The 22,922-nt window shown below is 45.0% G+C and overlaps 1 long non-coding RNA gene across 2 annotated transcripts in view; it reads left to right on the plus strand.

Annotated features, from left to right (window-relative positions):
* The window catches only part of LOC113407456, a 27,411-nt gene extending 4,717 nt beyond the window's left edge, over positions 1-22,694 (plus strand). The window contains exons 3-4 of one of the 2 annotated variants that reach the window (XR_003369989.1): positions 13,417-13,558; positions 22,560-22,694. This is a non-coding gene — a long non-coding RNA (uncharacterized LOC113407456). Of the gene's footprint in view, positions 1-13,416; positions 13,559-20,788; positions 20,950-22,559 lie in introns of those variants that run through there. The other variant, XR_003369988.1, reaches the window with a different exon arrangement.
* Positions 22,695-22,922: the final 228 nt, after the last annotated feature.

Here is a 22,922-nt window from a genome sequence, read left to right on the forward strand (position 1 = left end):
TTTAAAGAACAGTCAGACTGGTGAGTGGAATTTCTTCTCCACTTTATTTAGAAACCTGCTCATATGCACTGGATGCTGGGAGAAACCAGAACACTCTGTTGGAATGTCATATCAAAGGCAGGCAGAGCCCCACTCTTAATTCTGCTGAATTCTGCTGCTTCTTATTTAGATTTTGTTTTTTAATACCGCAAAGCCTTTCATCTGCATTCTGACAATAATGGCCTGGAAATTGTATCTCTAAATTAAAGTGGGGTTTTGTTTGTTTACTTAAAAGAGATAAAAGCCTGATCCAAAACCACAGCATTTTTGGGGGCTTCTGTAATTCCAAATCAGGCTCAACCAATTCCAGACAAATTTGGCAAAAATATTTGCTTTTAACCACCTAAATGCTGAGAGAAGAGCAAAGGAAGCTAAAGGTTTGAGACGTGCTAGGGGAGCTCAGCAAAATGACTGAAATTGTTAAGAGATGCTAGAAAGCTTATTGTAGATGCCAAAAGATATGAGAGAACATAGGGAGTTCACTGAATTCGCCTGAAGTTATGAGAGTAGTTGTGGGAGAAATTAAAAGCCAGATCCTTAGCTGATGTAATTTGACGTAGTGTGATATTGGAGATAATTGAGCTATAGTGGTTTATACCATGTGAGGATCTGGTACCATATCACATGTTCCTTAGCCCAGACTGGCTCTAGATTTTATGGAGCCCTTTATGAAATAAGATGTGGGGTGTCAGGCCACGTCCACAAACCATCTAAGGATTGGAGGATGTGATATCTGCATGGGCTGTGGATGATTTATTTATTTTTCATATTTTTTCACTGCATCTATTCTAGGCTCTAGGTACATCACAACGTTTATATAAAACAGTTCCAATAAAATATTAACACGGGGCACTCAACCCGGCCTGTAAATCATACAAGAGAAAAATCACAGAACTACAACAGTATCTTCCAAACCCTAGTTGACTTCTCCCAACCCGGTCTCCACTGCCCCTCAGTCAGCACCTAATCATCCCATCCCTCTCCAGAAAAAGCATGGGCAAACAGGTCGATCTAGAAGTTTGTCTGGGCTCGAGGCAGGAGAGGGAGCAAATTGGATAGCCAAGGACCTCTCACTGAGAATGCCTGTCACTAGCCCTCATCTCCTGCTTCTATCAGGAGGGGACTATTAGCTCAGGTGCCTCACATGATCTCAGTTGTCACAGAAACACACGAGGAAGAGTCGGTCTCATGATGAGAAAGATACTGTCTGTCATTGTTGTAATGTGGTTGTCATGTTGTCTGGAGTGGCTCATGACCGTGAGTGCCTACCTCAGGGCAGACTTTCAAAACCAGGGCAGATACCCCAACCTAGTGGTAAATTCTATAATTAGATTTCACCAAGCCAGTGACAAATGTGAACTCGTGGATCACTATAACCTTACCATGGAGTCACAGACAGTCTCCTTAGACTCTCCAAGCTGGACTTAGTGATAAAAGGTCATTTACACCAAAAATCACAAAATATTCAGGTTGATTCTGGTGCCAGTCGCTTACCCCAGATCAATTGGGACTGTAAATCTTACACGAAAGACAACGCCTGTAGCCAATACAGTAACAAAGTAGCTAAAGATTTATTAACTAGGAAACATAAATAAGAAAGTTATTTACAGCTTAAAGCAAGCAAATATATGCACACAATGAGTTGCAATCTAAGGGCATGGCTACACTTGCAAATGTAGAGCGCTTTGAGTTAAACCAACCTTCATAGAGCTCAGTAGGGAAAGCGCTGCAGTCTGTCCATACTGACAGTTGCAAGCGCACTGGCGTGACCACATTTGTGGCACTTGCAGCGGCATTGGTAGCGGTGCATTATGGGTAGCTATCCCACAGAGCACCTCTTCCCATTCTGGCGCTGTGGCTTGTGGGAAGGGGGTGAGGGATGCGGGTATTCTGAGTTCTGTCCCAACGCCCCATGATGCATTGCTTTGCATCCCAGCAATCCCTCTGCTTCCATCCACTTTTGGTGCCATCTTTCAATGTTTTTTGTGCTGCACGCTCTGTCTTCCCTTTTCGGTCTGTGGGAACGGCGCCTGAACTGCTGAGGAATATGCTGATGGGTCTCGCCAGCATGTCACGTTTGGCAGTCGAGTTACTCCTTAATATCCAAACTGACAGTGAGGACTCCGACGATGATATCAACTCGAGTAACGCATATGACACGAGATTGCTTGTGGCATTCACGGACATGCTTACCACCGTGGAACACCACTTTTGGGCTTGGGATGATGAGCAGTGGCTGCAGAACTTTCGTATGAGAAAATTCACTTTCGTGGGACTGTGTGAGGAGCTCGCCGACACCCTGCGGCGCAAGGACACGAGATTGAGAGCTGCCTTGCCTGTGGAGAAGCGGGTGGCTATTGCAATCTGGAAGCTGGCAACTCCAGACAGCTAACCAGTTTGGAGTAGGAAAGTCTACCGTTGGAATCGTGTTGATGCAAGTTTGCAGGGCCATTAATTGCATCCTGCTCAGAAGAACCATGACTCTGGGTAACGTGCATGACATTGTGGCTGTGTAGCGGGGTGGACACCCGCTCCTGCCCTGAAGGGCTTAAAACAGCGCTGGGGGAAGGTGGTGGCTGGGAGCTGCTAAGCTGGGCTGATTGGGAAGTGGCTGCAGTTGGGCCACGCCCCAATCAGGCCCCAGCTGGCCTGTATAAAAAGGCTGTGAGCCAGAGGCCAAGCAGTCTCTCTCTAGCTGTAGAGGGAGATGGGCCTGGCTGCAGGGAGCTAGAGACAGGGTACCTGAGTGGAGCAGGGCTGGAGAAAGGCTGAGGAGCTGGGGAGCTCCAGCCTGGAAAGCCCCAGGCTGTGGCCTAGCAGAAGGCCAAGGGGTACTGGGGGTTGCAGAGGGCAGCCCAGGGGTAGGCCAAGGCAGCAGGTCCAAACCCAACCTTGCCTGTGATGAGTGGCCTATACTGTAGTCTGCCTCAGGGAGCGGGGGCTAGTTGGTGACTAGTAGTGGCCTGATTCTGAAGTGAGGTAGGGATAGTGGGTGGGGGTTCCCTGGGGAGGGGAGACCCTAGTACTGAGGGGTGTACTGCCAGGGGGCAGCACCCCAGATAAAAGGGCACTGGGGTCTGGGAGGGACACGGGGCCGGAGGACAGGCGGACCACCGGCCTGCAGAGGGCGCTCCAACGTTGAAATGAGCTAATTCCCGTAGACGACCAGCAGGAGGTGCCGCAGGGGTGAGTCGGCTCCTCTACAGGCTGGCTTTGCACAAGTGGGTTTCCCTAACTGCGGAGGGGTGATAGATGGGACGTATATTCCAACTCTGGCACCAGCCCATCTAGCCTCCAAGCACATTAATTGCAAGCGGTATTTCTATGGTTCTCCAGGCACTTGTGGATCACTGTGGGCGTTTCATTGACATTAAGGCAGGCTGGCCCTGAAAGGTGCATGATGTATGCATCTTTCGGAACACTGGACTGTTCAGGAAGCTGCAAGCTGGGACTTTTTTCCCAGACCAGAAGATCACCGTAGGGGAACTCAAAATGCCCATTGCGATCCTTGGAGACCCTGCTTACCCTTTAATGCTGTGGCTCATGAAACCCTACACAGGGAGCCTTGACAGCAGCAAGGAGTGGTTCAACAACAGGCTGAGCTGGTGCAGAATGACTGTGGAGTGTGCTTTTGACCGTTTAAAGGTGCTCTCTGTATGGGAAGCTGGGCTTGGCCGATGACAGCATCCCCGTGGTTATATCCACGTGCTGTACCCTCCATAACGTTTGTGAAGGGAAGGATGAAAGATTCACTCAGGCATGGAACTCGGAGGTTCAACACCTGGAGGCTGAATTTGAACAGCCAGAGAGCATGGCTATTAGAGGGGCCCAGCGTGGGGCTGCAAGGATTAGGGATGCCTTGAGGGAGCAATTTGAGGCTGAAAGCCACCAGTAATGTTTGGTGCCCTGCACGGGAGTGAAGTTCAGTGGTTCCAATGTTAGTAGGAATCTGTTTGCGCTATGCTGACTTGCAGTGCCTGTTGCTTTCCTGGGCTAAGGTATCTTTTACTTTATGCAATAATAAAGAATGTTTTCAAAGCCAAAAAATCCATTTATTGAAAAGAAACACAACTGCTTGGGAAACAGGGTAAGGGGGTGGGGTGGGGAACGGTACAATCACAGATTTGCATATGTCCTGTTATCATACTCAGCCTTCCTGTCTGGAGTGCTGTGCAATGAGTGCTGTGCTTCAGGATGGCTATACTGCATGGTGATGGGGGTTGAGTGCAGTGGGTAAGGGTCGTAGTTTTCAAGGCTGGGTGTTGAAGCTACAGGTGTTGGAGGCAGCTGGTGGCAGTAAGAACCTGGATGCTGGGGAATGTGGGTTGGAGGTGACATGGGGGCACAAGGGAAAGAGTTTTGGGACAAGGGCTGCAGGGGGGGCGGGCGCGGGTGCGGTAGTGCTCCGCCTGCATGCCTACGACCGCCTGGAGAGAGTCGGCTTGACACTCCATGATGCTTATCAGCTGCTCTGTGCTTTGCTGCCAGAGCACCGCGCTTTTGTGCCAGCGCTCCTCATTCTGCTGGTGTATTCTCCTTTCGCTCTCCCTCCACTCCTGCACTTTTAGAGTGCTGCATTACTTCATGCAGCATGTCTCCTTCGGGGAGGGATAGCTCAGTGGTTTGAGCATTGGCCTGCTAAACCCAGGGTTGTAAATTCAATCCTTGAGGGGGCCATTTAGGGATCTGGGGCAAAAATCTGTCTGGGGATTGGTCCTGCTTTGAGCGGGGGGGTTGAACTAGATGACCTCCTGAGGACCCTTCCAACCCTGACATTCTATGATTCTTTGCTTCTATGTGGTCTTTTCCTGATTCTTTGCAGCCTCTCGGCCGGTGATAAGACGGACGGCTGCGATCTCAGGGTTGCATCTGTAAAGGCAAAATGCAACACTTAACAGAGGCAGCATTGTTCACACCAGACAGAGCAATGATTCCCCCGTATTTAAGGAGGGCAAACACAGTCTACACAATAACATAATTTGCCCATCCAAAAGCAAGCGCACATAACCCACGGGAGCCCCAAAATGGTGAGTAAGCACAGGGGTAAGGGGGACTGATTGTTTCAGGGTTGTACTGCCCTCTGGGTTTCTGTGCCTTGGGGAGAGCCAACAGCTGCAGGGGGCACCTATACTGAACACTGTCCCCACATTTTCAACAGGAGTTCGTCCTGGAAGATACCTCGCTGCTGAGGGTGACCTGGGAAGCAAGAGAGGGTCTTCTACTACAATACGGCTTCCTCCCTGACCCATATGCAGCTTGCCTGTGTTCAGCAATGGTCCCTCCACCCCTCACAGCACAGTGGCGTGGACATGTTAGCCTGACTGGGACAAGGACCACAGTGGCTCTCCCAAGAAACCTGCGCAAGCACATTGCCCAAGTTCTGGATGAGACCTTTGAAGAGATCACTGAGGCCGATTACCGTGATGTGAGAGCGCACATCAACGTCCTATTCCGGATCTAGGCATGCATGCAGCCCTAACCCTCCTCACCCCAAGAGCCCGCACCGAATAACTTCCTTTCCAAAATAAAAGCTGCTTACCGAGAACCTCCTCTGGTGTTTATCCTTCCCCAAGCACCGGCCGCCGCGACTGGCTACCTTCTTGCTGGCTTGAAAACAGCTCCTGGCTGCATGCATCTAGGGATGCCGGGGTGTCTTCCTGCTCCTCAGCACTCTAGCTCCTGCTTTCCTCTTCCTCCTCCTGCCTTGTTGAACTGGGCTCTGAAGTGTCCATGGCGGTACTTGGAGTGGCGGTGGGGTCACCCCCAAGTATCGCATCCAGCTTTTTGTAGAAACGGCAGGTCACAGGGGCAGCACCGGAGCGGCGGTTTGTCTCGTGGGCTTTGTGGTAGGCATTCCACAGCTCCTTCACTTTAACCCTGCACTGCAGTGCGTCCTGGTCATGGCCCCTTTCCATCATGTCCCTTGATATCTGCCCAAAGGTATTGTAATTCTTATGGCTGGAGCGCAGCTGGAACTGGACAGCTTCCTCCCTCCAAACACTGATGGGGTCCAGCACCTCGCCATTGCTCCATACTGGAATCACCTGGCACATGGAGGCATGGTCACCTTGAAAGATTTGCTGAGAGCACTCCACGCCTGGCTGAGCAAACAGGAAGGGGATTTTCAAAATTCCCAGAGAATTTAAAGGCCAGGTCTGGCAGTTGGTCGCCTGAGGGCAGGGCAGTAGAGTTCAAAGTGATGACCAGAGTGGCTAGAACAGGCATGGCATCCTGGGATACTTCTGGAGGCCGATCAGAGCGCATTAACAGACCAGGGCGTCCACACTCGCGCTGCGGTGCTCCAGCGGGGACGCATCACACGTTATTCCACTTGCCGAGGTGGAGTACCAGGAGTGCTCTAGCTGCGGAGTCAGAGTGCTCTACATGCCTTGCAAATGTGGATGTGTCATGAGTTAGAGCGCACTGGGCTGCTTTAGTGCGCTCTAACTTGTAAGTGTAGCCAAGCCCTAAATCCTAAGAGTGACAGAGTTGTAGAGACCTGTTAATTCAAAGTGCATTTCAGGGCAAACCCAGGGAACGATCTCTGGCTTCAGTTTAGTGTCTCTGGACCTGTGTGAGTTCAAACAGCAAAGAAATGAAAAATCTTCATGTCCACTATATATTTCAGGGGTGGCCAAACTTACAGACCCTCCGAGCCGCATATGACAGTCTTCAGAAATTCAAGAGCCAGGGCACACCTGCTGGGCTGTCTCGGAGCTGTCTCGGAGCTTCAGCCCCGTGAGAGGCCTCTGCCAGGGCTCCAGGCTTCAGTCCTGTGGGGAGGAGGGAAGGGTCTCTGGGCTTCAGTCCTGCTTCTGCTGTAGCCCCGAACCCCAACAGGTGTGCCCCATGGGGCTGAAACGCTGAGACCCCCCTCTGCAGTGGGCAAAAGCCAGAGACGATGTGTGGGGAGGCACATGGGGTCACGTGCCCCCCCCCCCATATTTTTGCCAGGGTTTGCTGGCCCCGCTCAGTCACATGGTGCCATAGGGCCCCCTCCCTGCACAACAGCTGCTGGAGCCAGCAAGCTGGGAACAGCTGTGGGGAGAGACTGCAGCAAACACCTGGGAGCTGCAGGGAAGGGCTACTGAGAGTAAGAGGGGGGCATGCCTGTGTGGGGCATGACTCAAGCTGTTGGCGGGGAACCTTTAAATTGTGCCCCTCCCCCCACTCTCTCAGCACGCACCAGTCGTCTCTGACAGAAGCCCCGAGCCCTACCATCCCCGCCACAGGGCAGAAGCACCAAACTCCCTCCCCCAGTCTGTTAGGTGGGGGATGGGGTCGGTGGCCATGGAGGGCTCCTTGAGTTGCACTTTAACCGTAAAAAAGCCTCATGCAGCTCCCGAGCCGCAGTTTGGCTACCCCTGATATATTTATTTCCCTCTTCCAGCATTCAGACCAATGGGAGACCTTCTGCAGATACTTTTCTCCCTGGGGTGGATGGGGCAATTAAAAAGGCTTAATTAGGGTTACCATATTAAAGGTTTTTAAAAAGAGGACACTCCATGGGGCCCTGGCCCCGGCCCTGCCCCAACTCTGCCCCGGCCCCGCCCCAACTCCACCCCTTCCCCAAAGTCCCCGCCCCAACTCTGCCCCCTCCCCTGAGCACCCCACATTCCCCCTCCTCCTCCCTCCCAGCCACGCAAAAAGGGCTGCCCGGCAAACCGTGAAGCTGGTAGCGCTAGGGCAGCTCGGCTCTTCAGCTACACAGAGCTGAGGTGTCTGGGGGGAGCAGCAGCAGCCGCTGCCGCAGCGGGGAATCTGCCTGCAGCTCGCAGCCTGCCGGAGCCGCTCAGGTAAGCAGGGGACTGGGGCAGGGATGCCGGCATTTTCCCGGACATGTTCGGCTTTTTGGCAATTCCCCCCGGACGGGGATTTGAGCACCAAAAAGCCGGACATGTCCGGGAAAAGCCGGACGTATGGTAACCCTAGCTTAACTATTGATAGTCCTCTTGGATGGGGAGGGGGAGGATGATTCCCATGCCTGGGTTAACAAGTTCAGAGCAAACGTTTCCCAAGTTATAAAGAAAAACTTACATATTTCCTTATAGCATGGAATTCAGACATTACAAGTGAGATCAATGCATGCAGCAAGCATTTCATAGAGTCTAAACACTAAATACATTCTTATAAGACTAATACCTTTCTTGAACAAAACTAACATACAGGTGAGCTGGTTTGGTTTCCAACTATGAGTTTGTAAGTTCTTAGCTAATGCCTGCAGCCTTGGCCAGAGCTGGCACTTGGTTTACCAGCATCACAGTGGTATGGAAAAGTGAGTCGTGAGATGCGGGGAAGAATAAAATAATATTCTTTACATGTAAAGAGTTTGCCATAACTGAGGGAGGTGGATGGATGAGAGGCCAGAATGTTTATATCAGCTAGATCTAGATCAGGAACAGGTTTTCAGCAACTGAGAGGGGGTTTGGAATCTTGGGGCTGGTCCACACTAACCTCCCAGTTCGAACTAAGATACGCAACTTCAGCTACGTGAATAACGTAGCTGAAGTCGAAGTACCTTAGTTCGAAATACAAGGTACTTACCGCGGGTCCACACGCGGCAGGCAGGCTCCCCCGTCGACTCCGCTTACTCCTCTCGCAGAGCAGGAGTACCGGCGTCAACGGCGAGCACTTCCGGGATCGATTTATCGCGTCTAGACAAGACGCGATAAATCGATCCCAGAAGATCGATTGCTTACCGCCGAACCCGGAGGTAAGTATAGACATACCCTTGTAGTTCATCTTTCCTGATGTGTAGGTGAAGCAATGTCTCAAAAGGCCATTATGTGTGTGTGTGTGTGTGGTGAAAGAGAGTACTGAAAAGATGGGGCTCCTTAAAAAGTCCTGTGTGGCTCAGCACGTGGCTAGAGTCTGTTCTGTCAGGAGCCCTACCTTCCCCCGGTATAGCTGTGAGCCACCAGAGCCTTGATCAGGGGATCAACTTCTTGTCTGCTGGATCTGGTATCTGCTCCCATCACAATGGGCTTACAAAAGCATGGATAATTAATGCGGCTGTGGGAAAAAAAGTAATCATGTAAAAATGGCTCCTTCTGACTCTGAATATTAGCTGCCTCTGTGTACCCAGTGTCACATCTGCTCACTGACAAAAGAATGTTTTTATAACTTTTTACTCTTGTTAGCCCTGCAGAGCTATGGGAAAGAGAGCTGGATTCTATTCTGGTTCATGCATTGTCAACGGAATTGTTAATTAGTTTCCTCTGCAGAGCCAGATTCTGACCTCAGAACCCCACTGACCTACGCAACCCCACTGAAGACAATGAGAACAGAATTTGGCTCTCAGAATCTGAGTCTTTATTATTGGTGGTGATGCTCAAACCAGAAAGAACCGAGCATCAACTTCAGATCCGAGGTTGAATTTACATGGCTGGCAGTTAAACTCCTCCCATCTTTTTACTTGTTAACTGAACACATTTGATCTGGAATCACTGAGGGTTGGGTATACCTACACTTAAAACGCTGCAGCAGCTCCATGTAGTGCTTCAGTGCAGTCACTACCTATGCCAACAGGAGGGCTTCTCCCAAATTAATACTGGTCACTCCAGGCTTGTATTAAACTCCCAAGGTTACAGCTTTTCTCTGACCTGAGCTGGATAGATGCTGCCACCACTCAAATGCAAAAACCCCTTTGAAGAGCTAGGAGGGTGCACTTGGGAATTCCTTCCTGTGGGGTACCCTCAAGCCCTTTCACCCCTCTTTCCGGGGGAAGAGCTGAGAATGAAAACAAAGGAAATCAGCTGTTGCTACCAGCTAATTAAACAAGGTCAATGTAAGTAATCCACTGCCCCAAGAGGCAGTAGCTATTATTCAATCAAGCTAGTGCTGGTCTACACTGGGTTAGGTCAGTATAGCGATGTCTCTCAGGGTGTGGAATTTGTATACCCCTGAGAGATGTAGCTATCCCGAAGTAAATTCCTAGTGTTAGACCTGGTCTGAGGGGGAATTAGCATGGAGTCCCATGATGCCCTTTTTACATAGTCAGTTTTCAGAGTAGAATTGCATCTGAAAGGATATTTCACAATTTCATCACACAGAAGGTGCTCGAAGAGCTGTGGCATTTTTTGTTGTAAGGGCCTGAGCCTAATGCCTGTTGAAGTCACCAGGAGTCTTTTAACAGATGTCATTGGGTGCTGGATTGAACTCTAAATACATATTTCCCCAGTAGTAGTTTATCCCAAGTGAAATGCTGATTTATTCTCTTCTGCAAATGTTCACTGATGAGTGGTAACTCTGTAGTCTAAGACCATGTGGGAATGATTAGAGTCGATTGAACATGACATTGTAAAGTCATTTCCAGCTTGTAATCAGCAACAATGGATGTGGTTAGGCTATTTAAATAAACATATGGAGGAGAGGATGAATCATTAAGTAAATAAATAGTTGATGCTTAGGGATTGCCATTATATGTAATACTGTTGGGCAGATCTGACATCTATTTCTTTTACTAAGGGCTTCTCTACACTTAAAATGCTATAGAGGCACAGCTGAGCCGCTGCAGCTGTGCCATTGTAGCACTTCAGTATATGTATGCCAACGAGAGGGCTTCTCCCATTGGTGTAGGTAAACCACTTCCCTGAGAGAGGGTAGGTAGGTCGACAGAAGGATTCTTCTATTGACCTAGTGTTGTCAACACCAGGGGTCAGGTTGAAATAACTGTGTCCCAGGGGGATAGATTTTTCACATCCCCGAGAGACATAGATACACCGATGTAAACTCCTTGCCTAGACCAGGCCTAGGAGAATATCTGCTGAAGTATAAGGGCCAAATTCAGAAGTGATTCTAAGAGAGATGTAGCCAAACCGACCTAACCCCCAATGTAGACCAGTGGTAGGTCGACAGAAGAATTCTTCTCTTGACCTAGCTACTGCCTCTCAGGTAGGTGGCATAGGTAGTGTCTACAGTGAAGCGCTACAGCAGTGCAGCTGCAGCATTTTAAATGTAGATAAACTCTGTAAGTAGGTTTAATTTAATCCTTCTTTCAGCTCATGGACCCTTCATTCCATACATATGTATGCTACATCAATTTAGACTTCTTTAGGATCACGACCCCTGACCAGTTTGTAATATACAGCCACTCCCTTTAATACAGCACTTTGGAATTTGGTTCATTGAGTCTGAGGTCTTGCCTATATTAGAGAATTTTCCCTTATGTAACTGTATCAGTCTAGTTCCATCAGTGTAAACCCCTAATGTAGATGAGCTGCATTGGTGGGGCCTAGATTAGTATGACTTAATCCAATGAATAACCAGAGTAGCCTGGTTTATATTATGCAGCATGTCTACATGCATGTACCAGTGCAATGCAGAGAAGGCTAAGGGCTGGTCTATACTGGGAACTTGCGTCTCTCAGGGGTCTGAAAAATCCCCACCCCTGAGAGATGTAGCTATACCAGGGATCGGCAACCTTTGGCCCGCGGCCCGCCGGTTTGTTTACCTGCCATGTCTGCAGGTTCGGCTGATCGCGGCTCCCACTGGCCGTGGTTTGCTGCTCCAGGCCAATGGGGATGGCAGGAAGTGGCGGCCAGCACATCCCTCGGCCCGCACCGCTTCCCGCAGCCCCCATTGGCCTAGAGTGGGGAACCGCGGCGAGTGGGAGCCACAATCGGCTGAACCTGCGGACGCGTCAGGTAAACAAACCGGCCCGGCCCGCCAGGGGGCTTACCCTGGCAGGCCGCTTGCCAAAGGTTGCCGATCTCTGAGCTATACTGATGCAAATTCCTAGTATAGCCCAGGCAGAGTGTAAATTAAACCAATATAAACTCCCTTTCATAACCTTAAGTGGGTGTAATTAAGCATGTAACGGAATTGGACTGGGCCAACATGTAGGGGCTGAGTGGGGGCCAGAATCTTGCCCATTATGGCTAGAGTGTAATTGGAACTAAATGAGATGTGATTTCGTGTTGCTACAGCTAATAATTACCTTATTGACAATGATACCGGGCAATATTCTCCAGTGTAATGCAGTGTGTAATCTGACCTTAAAGATGGTTTAACTGGTCCAGGGAAGATCACAACTTAAGAAGAAACCTCCAAATGCATGTAGCCTGCGTAGGAGTTTTCAGTCTCGTCTTCACCCAGCTACCAGTATATCTGAGGGGGAAAAAGTGTAACTGGAAAAAAGGGTGCCTGGCCAGGACACCAATCCTCAATCGCATTTCAGCAAAATGTAAAATAGGACAGCCCTCATGCAGCTCTAGACTAAAATGATGCAGGAGGATCAATCCTGCACAGAGCTGCAGGAAATTTAAGACACCTGTATACACGCACCCCTGACTGATGCTCTGTGCAGCTCCTCAGAACCCCAGGATCTGGCTCTAATTGTCCAGCTTGCAATTGAAAATAAATGTAGGGAGTAGCAAAGCTTGTCTGATGAAAGCCATTTGCTGCAACCTTGGATCTCTGTATGCAGAAGTTTTTTATTTGAGCCCTGGCATGCTTAGTTTTAACTTACAGTGCAACATGGTTATTATGTGTCTATATTTAACCACAGTGTTTTTTGCAGTAGTGTTGCTGTGGTTTTTCTTTCATATTGCACACACGCAACAATGGAATACATAAAACATTCTCATTACCAAAAGAAATTTAATTTTGCAGCAATAATTAAATAGGAAGCTGCCACTAGAACTGCCTGGCAGTTTTACAAAGTGGGATGCAGCTCTGCCTTTCAATGCAAGGGAAGGCAGAGGACTATCAAAGTAGCTATACTTCAAGTTGTCCAGAAAAGGTGTATACTGTGTTCCTCAGAGTTTTTCCCTCTTCCGCTCTCTCAGCTTCTGATCGCTCCCTTTTTGCCTTCCCCCAACACAATGGAACTCCTTGGTCCTCTGACAAAAGCCATCCAGCTGGCTACCAGCCTCACGCTGCCAACCACTCCTCTGTGCTATTGATCCTCAGTCTTATTGGAGATCGGTCAGCTTCTGGGAATGATAAAGGGGACCTTAACTTGGAGCACGCTTGTGTTAATAGATGGTGTTTATGAACAGATATATCAGTGCCCTACCCCTTCAGTGGTTGAGAATAATCAGTCACAGACTCTCCACTACTAGAAGTAGGGAGTCATATTCCACAGTACTCCTTTGTTTGGGGTGGGGGCAAGAGGATCCCAGCCTGAAAATCCCTTATGTGGCATTCAAATAGCATGGAAGACAATTTGGACCCCATTCAGGGGTGTTTCCTGGTAGACCCCTGGATTTCCTGTACTTATGTTTTTCCCCTCACTCCTTGATCAGTTTGACACTAATTTTTCAGTACTCTATGAACAGGAAAGTGTTGGCCTCTGACTCCCAAGGCTCCAAACCAGAATAAATTGTGAAGAAATAAAAACATGACACTAATGGAGTTTTCTTATTCTCATTTCAGGACAAGTGCATCCCTGACCTAGAGGCATCTAACTTCAAATCCATTAGTCTCTTTGAGCTTTGGTCAGGGAATTATGTAACTCCTCTCATTCCTTCTTCATTAAAACATACCTCCCCCGAACATGCTGAAGGACTTGGCTAAGGTACTTGTGCCTGTAGCATGTTTTGCTGTGTTAATATCTTCCTCTCAAAAACAAATGACAAATACGTGTGAGAATGTAATCTAGGCATACGTTTTCTATATATCACTTTGCAAGTGCTTGTAATCTTAATGGTTCATATACCACATAATAAATGATTCCACATGTAGAATTCAAATGTTCATAAGGTTCCTTTTAACTATTGTTGGCTCTGGAATGTCAAAATACCCAGTTGCCACATTTCAAGCAAAGACTTGAGGACCATATGGCTATAATGAAGGAATGGAACTGAGAAGTTCCAGTAAGACTTCAAGTAAGCGCTAGGATGAATCTTCCAAAAATGGCAAAGAGGAGGGCTGGCTGCCAAGACCCTTGTTTGAAATGAAGCAATTGGGTATTTTGACAGTGCAGTGACAAATCTGTTGTCATCTGATCAGTGGGATATCAGTCCAGCTCCCAGGGGTCAGTTGCCCATGTTACTAAAACAATCACCACTACCATAGTTGGCACTAAATGTCACCTTTGCTGAGCTGACCAAGTCTCAGTAGAAAGGTCAAAGGGAGACCAAGAAACCAATGGAGAATCTAACCTCTAGAGATAGTCCCTTCAGGTCAGAGTCAAGCCACATAGTTGGAACCATCTAAATAAATGAGTGCTGCCAGTGTCCTTGTTTCACCTATTAGTTTAATAAATGACAAGTGCAGGTCAGGATAAACAGTAAACTCAGTTCAGCTTAGGAGGGCGGGGGGCGTTATGTCACCTTTATGCCCTCCCTCCATTTTAAGGCCAGCCCGGGACCAACTTGGTTCCAGCAAAAGTTAGGGCAGTCTAAGGTTATGTCTACACTACGCACCTTTTCGTGACACAGCTGTGCTGCTACAGCTGTGCCGCTAAAAGGTTCACAGTGTAGCCGCTCTTTGTTGGTGGGAGAGAGCTCTCATGCCCACACAAAAAATTCCACCCCCAACAAGAGGCGGTAGCTTTGTTGGCAGGAAAACTCTCCAGCTGACAAAGCGCTGTTCACACCGGCGCTTTTCGTCGGTAAAACTTTTGTCGTTCGGGGGTGTGGTTTTTTCACACCCCTGAATGACAAAAGTTTTACCAACAAAAATCCAGTGTGGACAAAGCTTAAGAGCTATTGTAACGTACATCCAGCTCCTTATAGCCCAAAGGGTCTTTTCCAGTGACTGAGTATCACTATGGCATTGTGGCCCTGCCTTCTTTCCCTAGGAAATATCTCCTGCACAGATGGTCAGGTGGGAGTGGGGAAGGAGTGGTGTCTCAGTCTCTACAGCTGCTCTACAATATTTGGGAATTCCCCAAAAGCTGGGGGAATCCTCCACCAGATGGTTAAAACATCATTTTTATGGAGTCAGAACGCTGCAATGCAGTTGTAGCAGGACTGAGGATCTGGTGTTTGGTTTTAATTTGAAAATCATGTTAAAAACATAGCACCTGTACATGTGTAATTTGTTTTTATCTTGGAGTTTTCTCCATAGATATGAATTAATCTCTCCCTAGGCTCATAATCTGGGAAAAATCTTTTAAAATAACATAATAGCTATACCCTAGGTAGAATTACTCTTAGCATAGCATTTCTTACCATACTCAAAAAAAATCTGCTTTCCAAAGCTAGTATCTATTATAAGGACCACAGCGTAATTTTCTGCCACTTTGTCAATGATCTGTCAGTTAATGACAATTTGCAGTGACAGTGGTTTTAACTATTCATGGAGGCATGGACAAAATTGCAGACTAAGGGCATCCATGCCGATTTTTAATATTCTTTCCTATTTTAAAAAAATAGACAATTTTTCCATGAGTCTGAAACCAGCCAAACAGCGCTAGAAGATGTGTAATTTGTTGCATTTACCACAATAGGGCGTGTATTTTTGCAGCATAATTCTCAGAGACAGGGTCACTTCACATCCATGAAAATGGAGGTGAAATAGTTTAATTTGATTTGCTGAACAGAACTTGATTTTTGTGCCAGTTTGAAATCCCTTCGAATTTTTGTCTGGGGGAACAAAATTAGGAAACTTGATCAGAAACCCATCTCACTACTATTGCCTTCCTAAAATCACAGATGTGATCACTGACCCTGAGTCTTTTGTTTGAACCCTGACCATGCCTGCTCTATCTTCTGTTCCTTCCCAGACTTGATAGTGTCCCTGACTCCCTTCACTTTCTGGACTGCTTCCCACTGATGGATCCTTTTCTGTTTTGATGAAATAATTTAAGTAAAAATGTATATGATATGAATAAAATCAAGGATTCAGGTCCTCAGCCCCATAAAGTTTGCTTTGCACCACCAGATGTGTAAAGCTAGCTCAAATAGCCAACTGACAACCCCCTTGCTTGTAGGAATCCTCCAATGGTATACAGCTGATGTAGCTGAACTTCCACCTTGCAGTGCCCAGTGTAAGGGCTGTGGCCAGCGATAAGGGTGGCTGGCCAGAGCACCCCTCCTCTCCAGTGATCTCATTTGCTGAAAAGACCCTTGGAAGCCATTGTAGCCAGAATGATATAGAGCAGTCCTGAGGCTGCTCTGAACTGTTCCTTTGGTCTAAGCCAATTCCAGAAGGCTTGACCAAGGAGGTGCAAAGGTGGTCCAAGGTAGTCCTAAGCAGCTAGCCCAAGATTTTGATTCCTTCTTGTTTACAACAATGAGGGTTTCACCATTTTTATGATATTTTTTTGAAAAGCCTGACTACTAAGGGGAAAACATTGATGTTAATTATATCTGTTCAACTCATTAAAGTCAATGGGGTTAAAAGGAAGAGCATAATTTTCTCGCTAGTCATTTTACACTCCCCCACATGTACACACCCTCCCACATATACACACAAACTATCTTAAAATAGTTTTAAATATAAAGACAAATATTTTATGAACAGGCAGGAGGATATCAAGCTGGAAAGGAGTGCTTGGTGTTAGTGTATAATCAATTGTGATGAGGAGCATAACAACAGTTCTGCCTTTGCTATCGCAAAGTGGAGTCAATAACGTACTTCCCAGACAAAATACAACTCTGTTCAGTTTGTTATAAGTAACTGATAGATTCTATAAAATGTGCAATCCCTAGATAACTAATGCTCGCTGAGGAAAAACTAAGATTGGATGTATGCTTTGATAGAGTATATTTTCTGTACAGTGTTACAAAGGAGATGTGAGAGAAAAGCAAAGCTGTAGACCAGAGTAGTTCATGTCTTTCTAGTCAAATAATCTTAGACACAACAGTTTTGTGAATTGTAATAAGGGTACACACTTATTACATACCCTGACACATACTTACCTTGACAGCATGCTCCTTAAAAATGATCACAACTCAAAACACTCAAGGTGCTTAATCTGCAAATGTTTAGACAAATTTCATCCATAAAGAAAATACTTTTTCCAGTTGAAAAATAACTAGAAAGTGCAGAAATGAACAGGATTATATTGTACAGTTTAGATCTTTTGAGGTTTTAGGCTTAAGTATTTTTAAGAACTTCAGTGTAGAAATAATTCCACTATTAGGTCAGTTTAGGGCTAAAATGATACAAAATGTTGTCCCAATCCTGCAAGGCAATAAGTACCATTAGCTCCTAGTAACTTAAATGGGAATTAAAGGTGTCCAGTATCTCTTCAGGAGGCATTCAGTTCCTTGCAGGGTCATGTCCCATAAGATCAGCATAAATATACCCATCAATATTTTTGTAAAATGCCAACTAAAACAGTTTCTTGGTTGGATAAAACGTTCCCCACTCACTCTCCATTCAGTTACAGTAGGTGTAACTGAAATACTGCAGCATTGTGCTAGTGCATAGAAGCCAACAATTGAAACTGGTTAGTCTAATTTCATTATCAAAGCTGAGTGAAATGCAAAACAGAGAAAAATGGCACGAATGATGAAAAGTGATCAGAGCTTTAAAATTCTTTTAGGTGTCATAATCCAAGATGTTAATAACACAGGTAAGAGAGTCTGTTTTTTTAATAAAAGCAACAGAGGGTCCTGTGGCACCTTTAAGACTAACAGAAGTATTGGGAGCATAAGCTTTCGTGGGTAAGAACCTCACTTCTTCAGATGCAAGACTGTGAATGGCTATCCAACTACAGAAGCAGTTTCTCCTCCCTTGGTGTTCACACCTCAACTGCTAGCAGAGCACCTCACTCTCCCTGATTGAACTAACCTCGTTATCTCCATACTGATTTATACCTGCCTCTGGAGATTTCCATTACTTGCATCTGAAGAAGTGAGGTTCTTACCCACGAAAGCTTATGCTCCCAATACTTCTGTTAGTCTTAAAGGTGCCACAGGACCCTCTGTTGCTTTTTACAGATTCAGACTAACACGGCTACCCCTCTGATACTTGTTTTTTTAATATGTTTTTTCAACTGATTGGGTCCCTTTAATGTTACTTCTACAGACTGTGTAGTGATGAAAATTTAATATTATTTATGGCAATTGCAATTTATAGTAAGTATTAACAAGTTAATAACAAGTATTACTGAGATTACTTGGAATCAATGGGAAAATAAACTTGCAATAGTAACTGGTGGTGGTTTTAAATATTTTAATAATAATGGGTCAAATTCATTCCTGGAAACTATTAAAATCATGGAAGTTACTTCAGAGATTAATTTGGCTCTTTATTGTTACCTCTATCGACCGAGCAGCTAGCCAAAAATTTTGGGTCTTGAGGTTGTTCCACTTAGGAGGGAAAATTGGTAACAGGTATTTCTTTGATGCAGCTTTGTTTATTTGCAAAGAATGTATAAAATCCTGTTTCCCTGAACAAAGTAAGAAACAAACAGCAGGAGACAGTTCCTGTGTTCACTGTTCTAAGCTTGTCTTCTCAGCTGTACTCTGTACCCAAAAAGCTTTTGCTCTTAGTTACTATCTGCTTGGATTTCTCTTGCAGCTTTTGTCTGTCCTGTGGTGCTTCAGCTTATGCTCTCTGTGTGTGTGTATCGCTCACACATACAAACACAAACACCATCAACAATCCCACCAATCAAAGCCCTAGCACCTGCATTTGAAACCCCCTGAGCCATATGCTTAAACTTCTGCTCAGCTTGTTTGTGGTCCTGTGTTTGCAATGCTACTGTTATTGTTTCAGCCTACTGATTACAGTGGCTTCTTTACATTTATCCTGAATGTAAGATGGCAGCCATGCCTGGCCGATAACAACAAGGTTTAACTCAACCCATAACGTTATGTTTAAATCATATAAATGTTCAATACATCTTGGCATATTCACTCTGCTTATGTGCTCTAATGTGTTCTCTATTTCCTTACTTCATATATATTACATTGCTAAACAAAAAACTTTGTTCAAAAAGAGGTAAGATTGAAAAAGTTTCTTAAGAGTGCAGATAACACATCCCCAAATGTACAATTTATTTTCAAACCCTCTTCCACTCAAAAAATGTTAAGGCTGGAAATGAATAGTTCAGGGATCCCGCTAGATCTAATGCTGTATAGCCTCCATCACTTGCAATAACCCCACTTGACTGACACTGTCCACCCAACCTTAAAGTTGCCCTCTGTAGTTTGCAAATATCAAGGTTGGTCTTTATACACTAAAAAGTAACTCTTTACCTACTCATCCAAAACTCAAAAAGGCACTCTTCCTCAGCAAGGCCAACACAACAAAGATGGATTTTTTTCCAATAAGCAAAGGACAGGTTTATTTTCAAAATATTGTATCTTTAAAACTCTTTTTTCTGATTTTTGCCCAACTTCTCAGGAAATCGCTACCCTGTGATGAAATGTGGCATGTAAGGTTTCAGGCTGAAATTTGGGGGATATTGCAGGGGAGGAACAGGGCATTGAAAATTGGGCATATAAGGCTAGGGAAGCTATCGTCAATCTTCATGGTAGAGTGACCTATCCTAATACCTTCTTCCCTTTAGTGTGTTCACAATCCATTCAGTACCAACTGCCCCCATGACCTCTAGCATTAGATCCGGATTAGCTACAGGGTTTTCTTGTGGCTGTTACCTGCTTTGCCAAAGATCCCAGTAATTAATTGACAACATTTTGCAATAGTAAACTTTTTACTGAGCAGGGCACAGGAAGGATAGGCTGAGTCTATGGTGCCTGCCTACAGTGTTCTGAAAAGTCACTGCAATGATTCTATACCTTTTTGTCCACACAATCCATTAGGACTAGAAAACCACAATCTTTAAACAGGGAAGTGCCTGCATACTAAAATAGTATCAGAGGGGTAGCCATGTTAGTCTGGATCTGTAAAAAGCAACAGAGAGTCCTGTGGCACCTTTAAGACTAACAGATGTATTGGAGCATCACCCACGAAAGCTTATGCTCCAATACATCTGTTAGTCTTAAAGGTGCCACAGGACTCTCTGTTGATTCATTCTAAAATAGTTTGCATTTCTACTGACAAAACCTCCTGAGGTAAATGTTTACAACTAAATGATAGCATGATGAAAAATTAATAGACAGGTCACCAAGATCCTTTTAGCTAATGCTAATTTTTTTGAGTTCTTATAACAAATTTTCCTGTCTGTTTAGACTGGAAGAAACAGCTTCACACTTGAATTGAATGTGTACCTGTGTGTTTTTGTTTTCAGTGTTGTTGTGGCCATATTGGTCCCAGGATGTTAGGGACAAGATGGGTGAGGTTATCTTTTATTGGACCAACATCCGTTGGTGAAAGAGACAAGCTTTTGCAAAGAGCCCTTCTTCAGGTCTGGGCATTGGCATACAGCTGGTTAACTCTTAAAGCTTTATCTGTTTATAACATGTTTAACACAGTGTTGGTGCAATATAAATTACAAATAATAAGCTCCATGCAACTGGAGATACTGAGAAACGAATTTCTTATTATAAGGAATAAAAATAAAATGCACAAGGGCTATAAAAATCACAGGATGCATTTGAAAAGATTTCAGAGAGAGATTCTGAACAGATCCACCCCCTGTGGGTTACCTTTGATGTTAAGGTTTGTTGAATTACTTGGATCATCTTCCCCTGGTATCCCTGATATAATGGCGTTGTAGTGTGAGAAACTTTTATTCAAGGGTTGCAAGCACCAACTCTGCAGGGGACCTCTTCGGTTGAATTGGAATGTGAGAGAATGTAGAAAAATCACATGGATTGTTCAATACAGCTGTTGAAACACAGTGAAGGATAAAGCTCTCTCCTGAAGACACTAGATAAGACATATGATAGATGTGTCAATCTGAAATCTCTTTTAACAAGAGTCACCTTTGGTTCCTTTGCAGCTCTCAGACATTTCTGTTGTATAAAGGAGTCCTCAAAGTTTCACCCAATTTATCTGCTATGGATAAGCTGCTTTCTTCAGTGTCTGTCCTTCTGGATTGTGATTTAATCATTCAAGATGCTAAGAGCACCTAGCACAAGGGGGTCCGAAGCTTTTCTGGCTTTCAGGTGCCACCACAAGACAAATAATTAATAATAAGAATACAAACATTTACATTTGGAATTCAACAAGAGGGTATCCTGGACAACTGAACAAATGGTATTAAAGTGAATGAAGGAAATTATCTTCATCATGTAAGCTTTGTCCTTGTAATATCGAGAGTTTAATTCACCCTTTTTAGAAATACTAATAATTAAAGGGAGATAATTAATACTAATAATTAAGTGGGGCCATGGTATAATGGTCTGAGCATGGGAATGTAAGTCAGGAGCTTATTCCAGGCCTGGCTCTGATACTGACTTCCACTGTGACTTGGGTAAATCATTTAACCTAGCTGCCTCAGTTTCCCCATTTGTAAAATTGGGGTGATCTATATCTAGCTCATGTGTATCTCAAGAATTAATTTGAGATTAATTAACTTTGAGATCTTTGAATGACAGAGACAACAGAAGTGCAAGGAATTATAATTAAGGTACATACAAGCATAATTAATTTCTTTACATACCCAAACAGAGCTTTTCCAATTTTAGTATTTATTGTTTGAAAATATTCTCTAGCTGTCCCCTATTTATTTTTATTGTTCTTTTTAAATACAGGTCTGTGTCTGTCACTCTCTTGGTGTCAATAGACTACAAGAGTAACATAATTTACATCTTCATTGTTAATGCTGTTGTAATTGTCTCCTACATAGATAGTGGCTTTCACACTGGGAATTTTTATACTAGAACCACGATTGCACTATGATACATCAAATTTCCAGGAAGACTTAAATAATTTTTCTGGGCTGTAGCATACATTAAAGTACAGAATTAGTGACACAGTTGTTATGACCTGAATCTAAAGTAATATCACTATATTAAAAAACACAAAAAACAGAGTTCAATTATAAACTCCTTACTCAAATTGCTGAACAGCTGCTTACACAACTAATGTCACTGACATCAGCGGGATTACTCATGTGAGTAACTGCTCACCAGCGGGATTAAAGGGTTCACAATTTGGCCCATTTTCAGAAAAGGATCAAGGCAAAGAGGCAAGCTGCCAGTAGGTCTGAGCAAATAAACCACAGTGAATGATACATCATCCAGCTAATTTAGTCTCTCTTTCTGTTCGCAGTATATCCAGGAACAGATTGTGATTTCTCCAACTGCATTTATTGTTTGAAATTTATTCAACACATTTTTTTCTCCTTTTTCCCCACTAAGATTTGATCACAGATAGTTTTCTGTTAATTTTTTTTTATTCCATATTCAAAATGCCAGCTGTATTGCATAGTTGGGATTGGCCACATAAATCATAGTCTGGTTTGTGTTCCGCTATTGGGTGAGCACACAAGCTCTTCTGGCACAAGTGCTTCTGTCCATGAATATAAAATGCAGTTTCTGTGAATATTTCATGTGCAACTTTGACATTGGCTTTCTACCAACATCTATTCCAGTAAAACTCAGTTGCTTGAATGTTCTCAGAAAATGATCACAAATGGGTCATGAACATGGCCTAAGCAAATTCATTTCAAAATCAGAGTGAAAATTCCCAGAAAACAACGTGCAATATTCACCTCTCTCTAGCTAACAAAGATTTCTGTCTTTAATGTTTTCTCCTGTGAATCACAGATAGAGGACCAGATCCTGAAGCCTTCTGCGGCTTTTCCACCCCCTCGTTTCTGGGTGCAAGTTAGAGCAGTGTCAGAGTTCCAGAGCAAGACCTTTTGTGGAGGAACTAGTTTGCAGGAACTCGGTGGGAGCTGCTAAGGTTTGTCAGCATCTACAGCCAGCTCCAGTCATCTTATTAAGAGTATGTGTAATCTTATCATGTTTGGAGGGTTGTACGAATATGAGTAATCTTATTTTATGTTCAATTTTGCTGTAAAAGCAGGACTTATATAGTTAAGCAAAGTATTATAATTGTAAAGAATGCACATGTAATGTAATGAGAGAGATGGGGCATGAAATGTGTCTGCCTGCATTTTGCAGTTG

This window comes from Terrapene carolina, unplaced genomic scaffold (genome assembly GCF_002925995.2).
Source record: "Terrapene carolina triunguis isolate 2854851 unplaced genomic scaffold, T_m_triunguis-2.0 Scaffold211, whole genome shotgun sequence".
NCBI classification, from domain to species: domain Eukaryota; kingdom Metazoa; phylum Chordata; order Testudines; family Emydidae; genus Terrapene; species Terrapene triunguis.